Raw genomic sequence first — 13,749 nt, 5'->3', positions numbered from 1 at the left:
GATTTAGGAATTCGGTTATCTCGAGAGAGAAACAGAATTCGGTTAAGAATTCATCCACGGGTAGTATAATTAGATTCAACAATCTTTTATATTTTGTTTGATTGCCAACTAGTTTAGGTTCCCTTTGGGTTTGCTCTCTTGCCTTAGTTATTTTAGTTATCAATTACTCTTGCATCTCCCTTAGAACTTAGATTATAGCTATTAGTTAATTTAGAAAGTATTCATCACTCATTTTAGGTTAATATAACAAAGAACAAAGGAGTAACTCTAGGCTTTCACTTTCCCGAGGAATACGACCTTGATACTCGCCATTAGTGCTAGACTGCATCGATAGGTACACTGCCTTAGATTACAACTATACAGGTGGAAAGAAAGTGTACAGAAGAAGATTCTTCTGAAGCAGCACCAGAGCACGAAGAGGAAGAACCAGTCGAGTTTGAAGAGCCAGCTGAGTCTGAAGAGTCACAACTTGGAAAGGGAAAACGTATAAAATTTACACCAACCTGGCAGAAAGATTATGATATAGGCAGCAATGGCGTATACTGTCTTCTAACTAAGGAAGGGGAGCCATCAACTCTCCAAGAAGTAATGAGCAGTTCAGATGCATCTCAGTGGATGACAGCAATGCAAGAAGAGATGGAAGCTCTGCATAAGAACAAGACTTGGGAGCTTGTGCCACTTCCACAAGGAAGAAAGGCCATTGGCAATAAATGGGTCTTTAAGATCAAAAGAAATAGTGATGATCAAGTGGAGCGGTTTCGTGCAAGAATGGTGGTGAAAGGATATGCTCAGAAGGAAGGGATTGACTTCAACGAAATATTTTTCCCTATGGTTCGATTAACAACTGTTCGAGTAGTCTTGGCGATGTATGCTACATTTGACTTACATCTAGAGCAGCTAGATGTGAAAACAGCTTTTCTTCATGGAGATCTTGAGGATGAAATTTATATGCTCCAGCCAGAAGGTTTTGAAGAAAAAGGAAAGCGGAACTTGGTTTGTAGGTTGAACAAATCTCTATACGGTCTAAAGCAGGCACCGAGGTGTTGGTATAAGAGATTTGATTCCTTCATCATGAGCCTTGGATACAACAGACTTAATGCAGACCCTTGTGCATTTTTCAAAAGGTTTGGTAAAAGTAATTTTATTATCTTACTGTTGTATGTTGACATGTTGGTAGTAGGCCCCAACAAAGATCATATTGAAGAACTAAAGGCACAATTGGCTAGAGAATTTGAAATGAAGGACTTGGGACCAGCAAACAAGATTCTAGGGATGCAAATTCACCAAGACAAAAACAATAGGAAGATTTGGCTTTCTCAGAAAAATTATTTGAAGAAGGTCTTGCGACGCTTCAATATGCAAGATTGTAAGTCAATTTCTACCCCACTTCTTGTTAGTTTCAAATTATCCTCCAGTATGAGTCCTAGCAGTGAAGAAGGAAGGATGGAAATGTCTCGAGTACCGTATGCATCAGTAGTGGGGAGTTTAACGTTCGCGATGATTTGTACACGACCAGACATTGCACATGCAGTGGGAGTAGTAAGTCGGTACATGGCGAATCCTGGCAGAGAGCACTGGAATGCTGTAAAGAGGATCCTAAGATATGTTAGGGGAACCTCAGATGTTGCATTGTGTTATGGAGGATTAGAATTTATTATCAGAGGATATGTTGACTCATATTATGCAGGTGATCTTGATAAAAGCAAATCTACTACAGGGTATGTGTTCACACTTACTGGCAGAGCTATGAGCTGGGTATCAAAACTATAGTCAGTTGTGGCGACAGCAACAACAGAAGCAGAATATGTAGCAGCTACACAAGTTAGTAAGGAAGCAGTATGGTTGTAATTGATGATGAAGGAACTCGGGCACGAACAAGAGCATATTCCTCTGTTCTGTGACAGTCAGAGTGCCTTGCATATCGCAAGGAATCCAGCTTTTCATTCAAAGTCAAAGCACATACGAGTCCAGTATCACTTCGTTCGTGAAAGAGTGGAAGAGGGCACTGTGGATATGCAGAAAATTCATACTAAAGACAACCTAGCAGATTTTTTGACAAAGGCAGTTAACGCTAATAAATTTATTTGGTGTCAATCCTCTAGTGGCCTGACAAAAGCATAAGCAGCATGAAAAGGCAAGGAAGAAAGAACGCTGTGAATATCTGACTGATCCTCAATCAAATCTTCAAGTGGGAGATTGTTGATATTTAGGGATTTGTATCTCTCCCACATTGCTAAGTTATTAATTTTGAGGAGTATTTCTCTCACATTGCTAAGTTAACAATCTTGAGGTATCCTCCAAGCCTATATAATAGAAGCCTCACTTTGTTATTTATTCATTCCAAAAAATAAGAGAAAAATATTAGAGAGTTAAGCAATTATTTTTCTCCTATTATAAAGAGAGAATTTTAATATTTTCTACTTTAATAATAGAGAGATTGTAACTGCTCTTATTTTCTTATAGTGAAATTCTTCTATCCTTGCCGTGGTTTTTATCCTAATTTGTTTAGGAATTTTTCACGTAAATCTGTATATTCTATTGTGTATTTTATTTTTATTTATCTTTATTTTCTCAAATTATTAGCTAGTGATTTTGCTCTATCAGGTTCATATTTTTCTACACTAATTATATATACATTCGTGTGGATTTATTTTAGAGTTTATTTTAGTAACTTCCTTTCTTGATACCACTAAAATAACACAAGTTTAATCGATTAAAAAAAGTTAGTTAGTACCATTCTTGTTAAAAAAATAACAATACCATTACAGTTAAAAGATTAGTTCTTAAATTAAATTTTTACACTCTATATATATATTGCATAGTTAAATGATAAATAGAATACCAACTATAGTACAATTCTTGTTAAAAACAAAATAATATTAGCTACTGGTCATCGCCTTCGTAAGTTATTGTCTCACTGACTAGCTAATCAAACGTAAAATCAGGTGGATTCATCCTTTTACTCCCTCGTACCTATAGGATAATAGCAACCGCTTCTATTTGTTATTCCCATCCCGTATATTAATTGGTCATTAGCATTTTTATATTTTATTAATAGATTTATGATTTAACTAATACTTTAAGTATTATTAATTAAAATAAAATAAAATAAAATTATAATATCTTTATTGTTTATTATTAATCAAATTTTAAATAATAAATCTCAAAAGATTATTGTTGCTAAAAATAAAAATATAAAGATTTATTGTCAAAAAAATAAAAATATAAAGATTTATTGTTAAAAAAATAAAAATAAAGGTAAATGTTTAAAAACATTAATAAAAAAGCTCAAAATATTATTCACACTCATTAACGAAGCGTGTGACATATGCACTAACTTGCTGTTAAAAAAATATTTAATATCAATAAAATTAAAATATAAAAAATCAATGTGGATAAAGAAAAGTACAAGGGTGAATTGTCGAAAACAATAAAAATACTAGGGCCAATTATGCATTTATCCAATTAAAAACAAAGAGAGGTTAGTCTTCTTTATTCTGTTCTGATATTGGAAGGATATTCTTTCCATACGAAATCATCATTCTCACAATCCGGCCTCCCTAGACTTTTACTTTCTAGTAAAATTTGGGCAAAGAAGGCCGTCAAATGGTTGAACTAATGATGGTAGCAAGAGAAGACTAAGGCTTGAATCTTTACGTTGTTGATTCATTAAATTTAGGTTGTTTCTAGCAAAACAAAAGGTGAAGAGAGCTGGCGATGTGAGGAAGACCTTATAGCTAGAGTTTGGGAGACTAAGATGGCAGGAGGAGAAAGAAAAGACAAGATAGAAAAAAATGGTAGCAGAGAGAAAGTCATGATGAGAGAAAAATAGTTGTATATAAAGGTCAAAATAAATTTTCTACGTAGAGTAAAAATTAGTTTTAAATATTTTATAAATACCTAACATATCCCATGTTTTAGCAAATATTTACCTTTTGTCATTATACATTTTCTGAGTTGCATTTTATTTCATTTTGAAAAATTTCAAATATCTAAAATATATTATTATTTGGGCAACGTATATCTTTTATTGTTCAATTTCTTTTTTTTGAAATTTGTAGTCTGCTTTATTTGAAAAAAGTTGAAAGCTTTATTTTATTTGAAAAAGGTTGAGATATCTAACATATACTTAATGTATTACTATTTATTGTTAAACATATATTTTTTGTGGCTATTTTTTGGTTTTTTAAATATTTCACATTTCTTTTGTCTTTTTAAAATACTTACAAATACTGTAAATATTAACTAAATTATTCATTTAAAGTTTAATATTGAAAGAAGTTGGTGTTTATATTACTAGTATTTAAACATAAACATAATTAAAAATCGACATATAATTTATTTATTATTCTTCAATATAAATTGAATTTATATATAAATTGATATTTTACAATTATCTATAATATTTAAAATTAATAATAAATTAAATATTTTTAATACTTTTCTTAGTTTTTTATATTTTAAGATTTTATTATACAATAATATAAAATTATCAATACATTAATATAAAAATTATAAAATTATATATAAAATAAGTGCACATGTCAAAATAAAATTTTATATGTCAAAAAATAGTAACACATGATAAAAACCTTTTATGTATCAGAATTTAATATATAGATATTTATATTATATATGTAAAAAGAATAAAAAAATAACATAATTATTAACACATTTGTTTATTTTTTTAATAGTCATGCTCCAGAGAAATTAAAAATCGATATACTTTTGATAAATGATAAAATAAATTATTTATTAAAACTAATATAATATAATTTTAGAAAGTGTTTATATATTAAAAGATTATATTGATACTGAAGGAAACTATTCTTTTACACATTTGACAAATTAAGAACTTCATCCACATATAATTGAGAATTCAATAACCAAAAGTGTTACATTTTTATGGATATTAATATTTATTATCAATATGCATAAATATTCATTGTTTATTGTAACGATATTCATTTTTTATTCTGTCAACTTTTAGATGTTCATTATTTTGGTGAAGGATGTTCATCATATATGATATGCATATTCATTATTTTTTATAAATTTAGTGGTTTTAACTTTATATATATTTTTCGTATCACTATAAAATATTGTTCTCAGATAAAAATAATATTGATTCTTTATGAAAGTTAAATTCACTGTTTTTATGATGCATATTGAAATATTTTTGTAATTGACATAAACAATTATCATTTATAGGTTTAGTAGTCATTAGTTTGTTAAAGACATAATATGAACTGTCATTACCGTTAGTAAACAAAAAACATCAAGTTAAAGTTATACTACAAATATTTATATTGTGGTATAAATTTTTTTTCAATAAAATAAAAGTAAACAATGAATATTTAATGTTAAAACCATGAAAAATCAATGTATGTTCAATGATCAAAAAGTAGTAAATATTTAGCATAAATTTAATAAACATAAATTATTAAAAAATGCAAGTCAATATTTTTGACACACATGTGTTACCTGAGTCGAACCACAATACATTATAGTTTGAGGACCAGGATATAAGGACCCCTCTTTCACTCATTTAACTTCCACTTTAATTAAATTAAGAATTTTAATTTCAAGTTAGTTGGGTTCTACACTCTCTTATGTTGAATTCCCACATTACTAAAGAATACGAAATATAAACAATTGATGTGTCTTTTTTAGTACTCGCAAGTGCACGAACCGTTCCTATAGTAAGGATAAGTTCACCACGAGGTCGATCTCTCAAGGAACTACGAGGCCACTTATTATAAAGACTAATTATCAATACAAAACAATAAAAGTAAATCTAAACACTCTAAATCGTATGTTTGAGAGGATAATGGTCATAAAGTAAAGTAACTAAACAATAAATAAATATGCAATGCAAATGCAAATGCTTATGATCTAAAACTATATGCTAAAAATAGTATTTAATCTAGCCATTTACTTAGTAATCTCCTTGTTTTATTTTAAGCTTAGATCTAATGAATGAGATGGTGATGTACCTTTTCCCTAAATCACTCAAGCTAATGATGCAACTTAGGTTTCTTATACTAACATAGATTAAATTAAAGATGATGTTTCTAATACTTTTAAACCTAAAGATTTTCATAACAATTACTATTGCTAAATTAATATGATGGTTAACTAACAATAATAACTGAAACTAATAAAGATATGAAGGTAAAGAAATCATTCATTAAATAAATAAATAACAAGGTTCATATAAAAGTAGAAAGACTAAACACTTATGAAAACTAGCCTAACATATTTAACCTAATGATCATGGTATTAAATAGAAAGATAAAAAATAAGAAAGTAAAAAGCTCCCTCAAGATTCAGAATTTCTTCAAGTAGGAAGAAAATTGGTCCTCAGTCTCCACTTCTTGAAAAACTCCTTAGATCCTAAAAGAACAATGAAAACTAAAACTAAAGTATTTATGAAGAACTGTAGAGAATTATGGAGAGAATAATGGTGGCAGGTGTAGAGAGCAGGTAGGAGAAAACTCCCCTCCTCCTTCCTTCTTCCTTTTCTTTCTCTTTAGGGTTTTGCAGAGATTTATATAGAGGAGAGTCCTCCTCTAAATAAATCTCTCTAAAGATGAGTATACTAATATAAATCTATCTAATAGATAAGACTTTAAGTATCTTGATCTCCACCAAATACTATCCCATAAATAACTCTTAATATAAATCCTAATAATTATACAAAATGATTAAAATATCCTTTCGAGCCTTATAATTAGCAAATTCATGCGTCTTAATCTTGGGCCTTGACATGAATATGTCCCATTAAGCTTCTTTTAGCTCCATATTTTTCTCTTTTTGCTAATATTCCTAAAAATACACAATTAAGCTTAAGTGAGGCAAAAATACATATTTTCACCATTTTATATATAAAAATATATCATTAAAGCTTTAAAATACCCTTAAATATCTATACATAATTTGGACCGATCAACAATTCACAAGAGTGAACTAAGGATTTCAATTTTAAGTGAAAATAAAGCATTAAAGTCAAATTCCAATTGTACATGAGGGGAGTATTAGAGATCTTACATTATTAAAGAACAAGAAATTTAAACAATTTATAACAGTAAAGGTTGTTTAATATATCGTTCAAGAATAAGAAATACGATGAATTTATAAGAGTAAAGGTCTAACCAACTAAGTGGCTAGTTCTAGTCATTCTGGTATTGATTGGATTCAAACTCAATTTTATTAATTGGACTCTATACTTTCTCACTCATTTACTCCTACCTTAATCAAATTAATTTCTAATATAATGTATTCTTATATAAGTATAAAAAGATGAATTAGAGTTCAAAAACACAAAAGAATTATTTTTGTTTTATTATTATATTAATTTTTATATAAAAGATATATTAATATTTACAAATGTATTTAAATGTAACAAAAGTTATTCAAAATTATCGTAAATTATTTTATTAAAAGTAGTAAAATAGAGAATGGGGACATCTGCCTGAAGAAGCGTAAAGGGAAATCTTCCAAATGTGTCTCCATCTTTATCCTACCTGAACTCCATTGCTATTTCTGCCGTTTGAAACGGTCCTACAAGGGAGATTATACGGGGACCCGAATTGCATTGTGTACTCGTGTCCAAAGCACTGCTGTTTTATTCAAATGATGGGGCAGAATTTAAATGGCACGTGTGAGAGGATTTCTTTTCCAAAATAACGTCCCATTCTGTTTTTGCCATTTATAACAGAATAGTGATTTTTTTTTGTTTGATGCTATTTTGTCTTCTTTATTCTCTATTTTCTATCATTCAAACTTTCGAATCGATTCTTTTCTTTAGCTTTTGTTCTCTGGTTCATAATTATGTTAATTCGTTCTTTTCTTTCTTTTTTTGTTCATTATAACACAATTTCATTCTTCATTCCTTTGCTTCTTTCTTCTTTTCTTCTCATTGATAGATATTTATGATATGAAATTCTTTATTCTTTCATTTTTTGTGATAGAATTTGATTGATAGAGAATTTAATGGATGAAATCTGAAAATTTTGAATCAATAAAATAATTGTGCAGCTGAATGTTCAACTGCTAAAAGAATATTATGATTATTGTCTAGAAACTACAGGTTTATAATGCTCATACTTCTAGTTTCATTATCAAAAAGGAACAGGTTCATTATGTACAGGATTGAGGTTCATTATTTTAGGTTCATTATGTTTATACTATAGGTTCATTATGTTTGCACTATAAGTTTATTACATATGAAATACATGTTTATTATTTACAATATTTAGATTCATTATGTTTATAGTACATGATTATTATTGAAATAAAATAGGTCTATTATGTATTAAATTGAGTTTCAATATATTTTCTATTCTTACAGTTGATAATAGTAACAATGCAGCTGTTGAGGATTTATCTGGACTGTCTGTCAAATTTGTTGGTGAAGCTTATGATTTATACAATGAGTATGCATTCAGAGTAGGTTCAGTATTAGAAAGAGTAAACAAAGATCTAGAGAAGATGACAAAAGAATATCAATTAAAAGATTTTGTTCCTCAAAGGCTGGAGAAAAAGAAAATAAAAAAAGAAGTATTATTCGAAACTTGATATTCGATCTGGTTGTAAAGCTTCTATTTAGTTTGATATTGATGAAGAATGAGTTTGGACTATAAAAAAATATGAAAAAAGAACATTAATTATGAGTTATGTCCATCAAGTAAAACTTATTTGCTTCGTTCACATAGAGGAGTTACAAAAAAACCAGCTGAGTTATTTTAAGCATTTAAAGAAAAGTGGACTTGTTGTTGTTGATGGTATTAGGTTGCTAAAAAAATCAATCTGGAGGATCACCATTTATTAGTTTTACAGTTAAAGATGCTTATACTAATTTAGCATTACAAAACATGAAGAAATTGGATGGCACCAATTCGAATGCTTTGATTGAGATATTTAGAAAAAGACAGTTAAATGAAAAGGATTTTTTCTTTGATTTTGAGATTGATGTTGATACAAGATTTTTATATTTTTATTTTGAAGAGATGCTTAGGTAGGATAAGATTATGAGATGTTTGGAGATTTGTTAGTCCATGATACCATTTATTGCACTAATAGATATAATATTATTTGGGGACTATTTGTTGGTATAAATCATCATTGCATCAATGTGATGTTTGGTTGTGGTTTTCTATTGAATAATAGAATTGAGTCCTTTATATAGCTGTTTAGTACCTTTTTAAGATCTACGGGAGGTAAACATCCATAAAAAATAATGACAGATCAATCTGTTATTATGGCTGCTGCAATTTTTATGGTGTTCCCAAACTCACATCATAGAGTTTATATTTGGCACATAGGAGAGAACTCAAAGAAGAACATCAAGCGCTTAAAAAGTCAAAAAAAATTTGTAGAATTATTCAATTATGTTATGAAGTATATTGATACAGAGGCATAGTTTGCATTTTATTGGATTAGTTATTTCAAATGAACCTGACTTTTTTACTAATTATTTTAATAAACCTGTAATTATTTTCTCATGAACTTGCAGTTATATTTTACTGAACCTGAAGTTATATTCCAATATACCTACAGTTAAGTTCTAATAAACCTGCATTTATATTCAAAAGAATGAACCTGCAGTTATATTTTAATGAACCTGATGTTATATTCCAATACACAAGCATTTACATTCCAATGAGCCTACAGTTATATTATAATGAACTTGAAGTTATATTATAATATAACTGCAGTTATATTCCAATAAACCTGCAATTATGTTCTAATGAATCTTCAGTTATATTTCAGTGAACCCACACTTATATTTTAATATACCTATGTGTTTTCTTCAGGTTAGTAACAGAATATTATTGTCACAATAATTCTTGGATACGAAAGTTATACAAGTCTAGAGTGAAGTGATGTTCTGCTTTTAATAAAGACTTTTTTCTAGTAGTATTTTATCATCATAAAGGAGTGAGACTATTAATTTTTCTGTGTCTAAGAGGTTGTTTAAGACTGCTATACTTTATGATTTTTATCATTGTTACACTTATTTCTTTTTCCATTCTTGAACGTACCAGACTTTTTACAGTGTAATGACACCAATTGAACTCATAATTTCATTGAAATTGATTAGAGAAAGTAGAATCTTATAGTTGCATTTTCTGCTCTTGTGGCCCTTCAACATAGTAGAGACAATAAAAATAGTGGACTCTCTCTTGAATTCATCATCATGATCTCCTTTGTTCACTATTTCATCAGCCATACTTCTTGTTATAGGACTACTAGAAGTTACAGCTCATCTTTTCCTCTAATCTTTCAGCAACTGATTATATTCATCGTTGTCATTGTCCCTTTTAGTTTCTACAATGACTTTAGGACCACGAGGAATAGCTAATATAGAAACTGCATCCTCTTAAGTCAGCTTAAGTTCTTCTTTCTCTAAAACTAAAGCACACCTACAAAAATCAAAATTCTCTATAATGTATCTACTTAACTGTCCATGACATTCACATAACATTAATTTTAAAAGGCTGCCAAAGCCAATGTCTTCAACTGCTTAACGTTGCTCCGGTGACAGTCTCTTGATCATGTTGGACAAACTAGATGAAGACATCTTAGTAGGTATGACATATCTAACCTCCTTTTCTTTATGTTTTATAGGTTGTGATTTAGATGTCTCCTTTAGTAATTGTTCTTCAGAAGTAGAATCAGTGTCTTCATGTGATTCTTCTGCAACCACTTTCTTCCCTTTGTCAATTATTGAGCGTGTTTTGTATCTCTTGTTTTGCCCTTGAGTTTGTTGAGTTATAGTAACTTCTTTTCTTTTCTTAACATTTTTACTCACATCAGTAGCAACAACTTGCTTTAATTTCTTTTGTTAAGCATGTCCATTTTCGTTTCCAACACTATCAGTAGTTTTGTTTTTCATAACATTAGTCAGAGGTACATCCCAATCTATGCTATCATTATTAGATTCCTTAGTTATGGTCCTCTTTTATGCCCTTGTGGATTCTTCTTACTGAACTTTTTTCTCTAAGATATTTTTTCTACCCATTTTTATCCTGCAAAATAATAATTACTAGAAATAAGAGCTAATAATTCATTAAATAGATTTTATTAATAATGAACCTTATATGATTAACAGATGAATCTGTAAGTTTTAACTAATGAACATGCTATATGTGCATAAAAATAAATATGTATTCATGGGCTATAATAGACTGGTTCATTATCTTTAAATAACAAGTTTATCATAATATAACATTAGGTTCATCAAATATTTTATCATGTTGAAACAACATATTCATTATTCATAGATTACAATGTACATGTTTATTATTTTCAAACTGCAAGTTTATCAAATTATCACTTAAGGTTCATCAAATGTTTTATATATATCGAAACAACAGATTTATTATTCATAAGTTATAATTAACATGCTTATTATCTTCAAACTACAGGTCCATCAAAGTATCATTTGAAGTTCATCAAATATTTTATACATATTAAAATAACAGATCATTATTCATAGGTTATCATGGACATGTTTATTATATTCAAATAATAAGTTCATCACCGTATAATATTAGATTAATAAAATATTTTATATGTATTGAAACGACATATCCATTATACATAGGTAATATAAGTTAAAATCATATCCTATTGGTATCTTATAGGTATACTTTTAGTATTTTTTTAGGACGAAATTAAAAAAAGTAAATTCATAATAATACAAATTAAAAAAAAATTCAGCATCTTTTAGCTATACTTTTAATATTTTTTCTAACGAAATTATAAAAAAAATAAAATGATATAAAATAAAAATTGAATTCATAATAATACGAATTAAAAATAATATCATTCCAGTATCTTATAGGTTTACTTTTAGTATCTTTATCTTTTGATATCTTGTAGGTATATTTTTAGTATCTTTTTTTAACAAAATTCAGAAAAAATATAAAATAAAAACTGAAGTAATAATAATGCAAAATTTTACAAAAAAATCCTTCGGATGTCTTATAAGTACACTTTTGGTAATTTTTTCTTATAAAATTCCAAAAAAAAATGCCATATAGATTTTTTTTTTAAAATATAAAAATTTATTTTTTTATATTTTTAATCATAAAACTTTTCTTTTTAAAATGTTGTGCATGACAAAAATTCTTTTATAATATTCCATTGATTTTACTGTTTGTTTGTCACGTAATGTGACAATAAATATTTTTGCATAAATAGCTATGAGAACTATCGTGATTTGTACTAGTGGCTAGTTATTTAGTGCGGAGATTATTTTTTGAGTTCAAACTTTTATATATTTTTTATATCTAGTAATCTAAAATAATCTAAAGCGTGTTGGATATAATGTTAGCAAATAGTAAAATATGACCTCAAAAGTTTTAAAGCGTATTGGGCATAATACTAACGGATGGTAAAACATTACTTTAAAAGTTTTAGCTTTAATCTTAGATAGGATCAAATTCGAAATCTTAGTTAAATTAAGAGATAAGAACTTTTAACAAATTAATGCATTAATCATATTTACTATAAAAGAAAAAGAATTAGTTGCTGCAAACTATGCTTTTTGAAAAGTTTATTTCTTTCTTTTCTGAAATTTCTAATCATGCAGCTTATCAATAAAAGAGCAGTCGATATTATGCTTATTTCTAGCGTAGAAACAAAATAATTTAATTTCTTGCTCCTTCGAAAATTCTCAATATGTACTAAAAGAAAATTGATATAACTTGTCGACACAATTACACGATAAAAAATGAATAAGGAATACAGCTTCTAACAAGTGAAGTTTGAACTAGGACATGCTGCATTCTCGAGCGAGTCCTTGTGGGAACCTTTTAGTATCAGTGCAGTAATTATATATCATATAATTCTTCTGCACCTATTGCAACTTCTCTTGACTTATTGAATCAAGCTCCTTTGAAAGCCATGAATTTTTTTAGTTGCAGATGATGATGAATTTCTACCACAAGAAGATGCTCCATTATACCAGATACAAGCATTGGCATTGAAGTTCCTATAGGAAGCAGTGAATGGAGCTTGACTCCAATCTGTCTTGACAAATCCACCTCTTGAGCCCAGTAATCAGCATTCCATAGACTAGAGTACATCCTCATTGGTTGATTCTTTGGGAATGGAACACCAATGCTCTCCATGTTCTTGGACTCTCTAATAAGAGTCCCATCAACAGAAAAACTGAAACGCAGATACAAAATAACTTCAATATACATTATGTAAATATGCTAAATGAGACTACAAGATTTTGGAATGAGGGGTTTGCTTTAATTGCTTACATGATACGCTGAGGATTTCAAAGAATGGAATAGGTGTGGAAATCTGCAGTTGCGTCAAACCATAAATAGAATTGTTGCTCTTCGTTACCTTTGCCTTGGTTAAATACATTAGTATGAAGAATGTAAGGATCACCACTCAGATTTCCCAAGAACTCAAAGTCTATCTCATCCCATGTGGACCCTTTCGAGGATAACTGCAAATTCAAACATTTCATTAGTCAAATGAGCACAAACTTCTAAACTGAAGCCATACAGTAGCTGCATATATCAGGAGGAAGTTAAGAACTTACATAGTAGGCAGTGACAGTGCCAGCAGAGTTGCTAGGGACAAGCTTGAGCTGCATATCAATCTTTCCAAAAAGATACTCATTCTTCGACTGAAATCCAGAGCCAGAAGCTTTGTCAAGGTTAAGGGTAAGAAGCTGGCCATTGTTGAGTATCTTAGCTCGACCATCTCCCCAAGTGATAT

General features: G+C 29.0%; 1 pseudogene; it reads right to left on the bottom strand.

Moving 5' to 3' along the window:
* Positions 1 to 12,781: 12,781 nt before the first annotated feature.
* Positions 12,782 to 13,502, bottom strand: LOC125368986 (annotated as a pseudogene).
* Between the last annotated feature and the right edge of the window lie 247 nt (positions 13,503 to 13,749).

Source organism: Ricinus communis, unplaced genomic scaffold, assembly GCF_019578655.1.
Source record: "Ricinus communis isolate WT05 ecotype wild-type unplaced genomic scaffold, ASM1957865v1 Ctg31, whole genome shotgun sequence".
NCBI classification, from domain to species: domain Eukaryota; kingdom Viridiplantae; phylum Streptophyta; class Magnoliopsida; order Malpighiales; family Euphorbiaceae; genus Ricinus; species Ricinus communis.
Note: the sequence above shows the minus strand (reverse complement) of the source record. Positions and strands in the feature narration are given on the sequence as shown.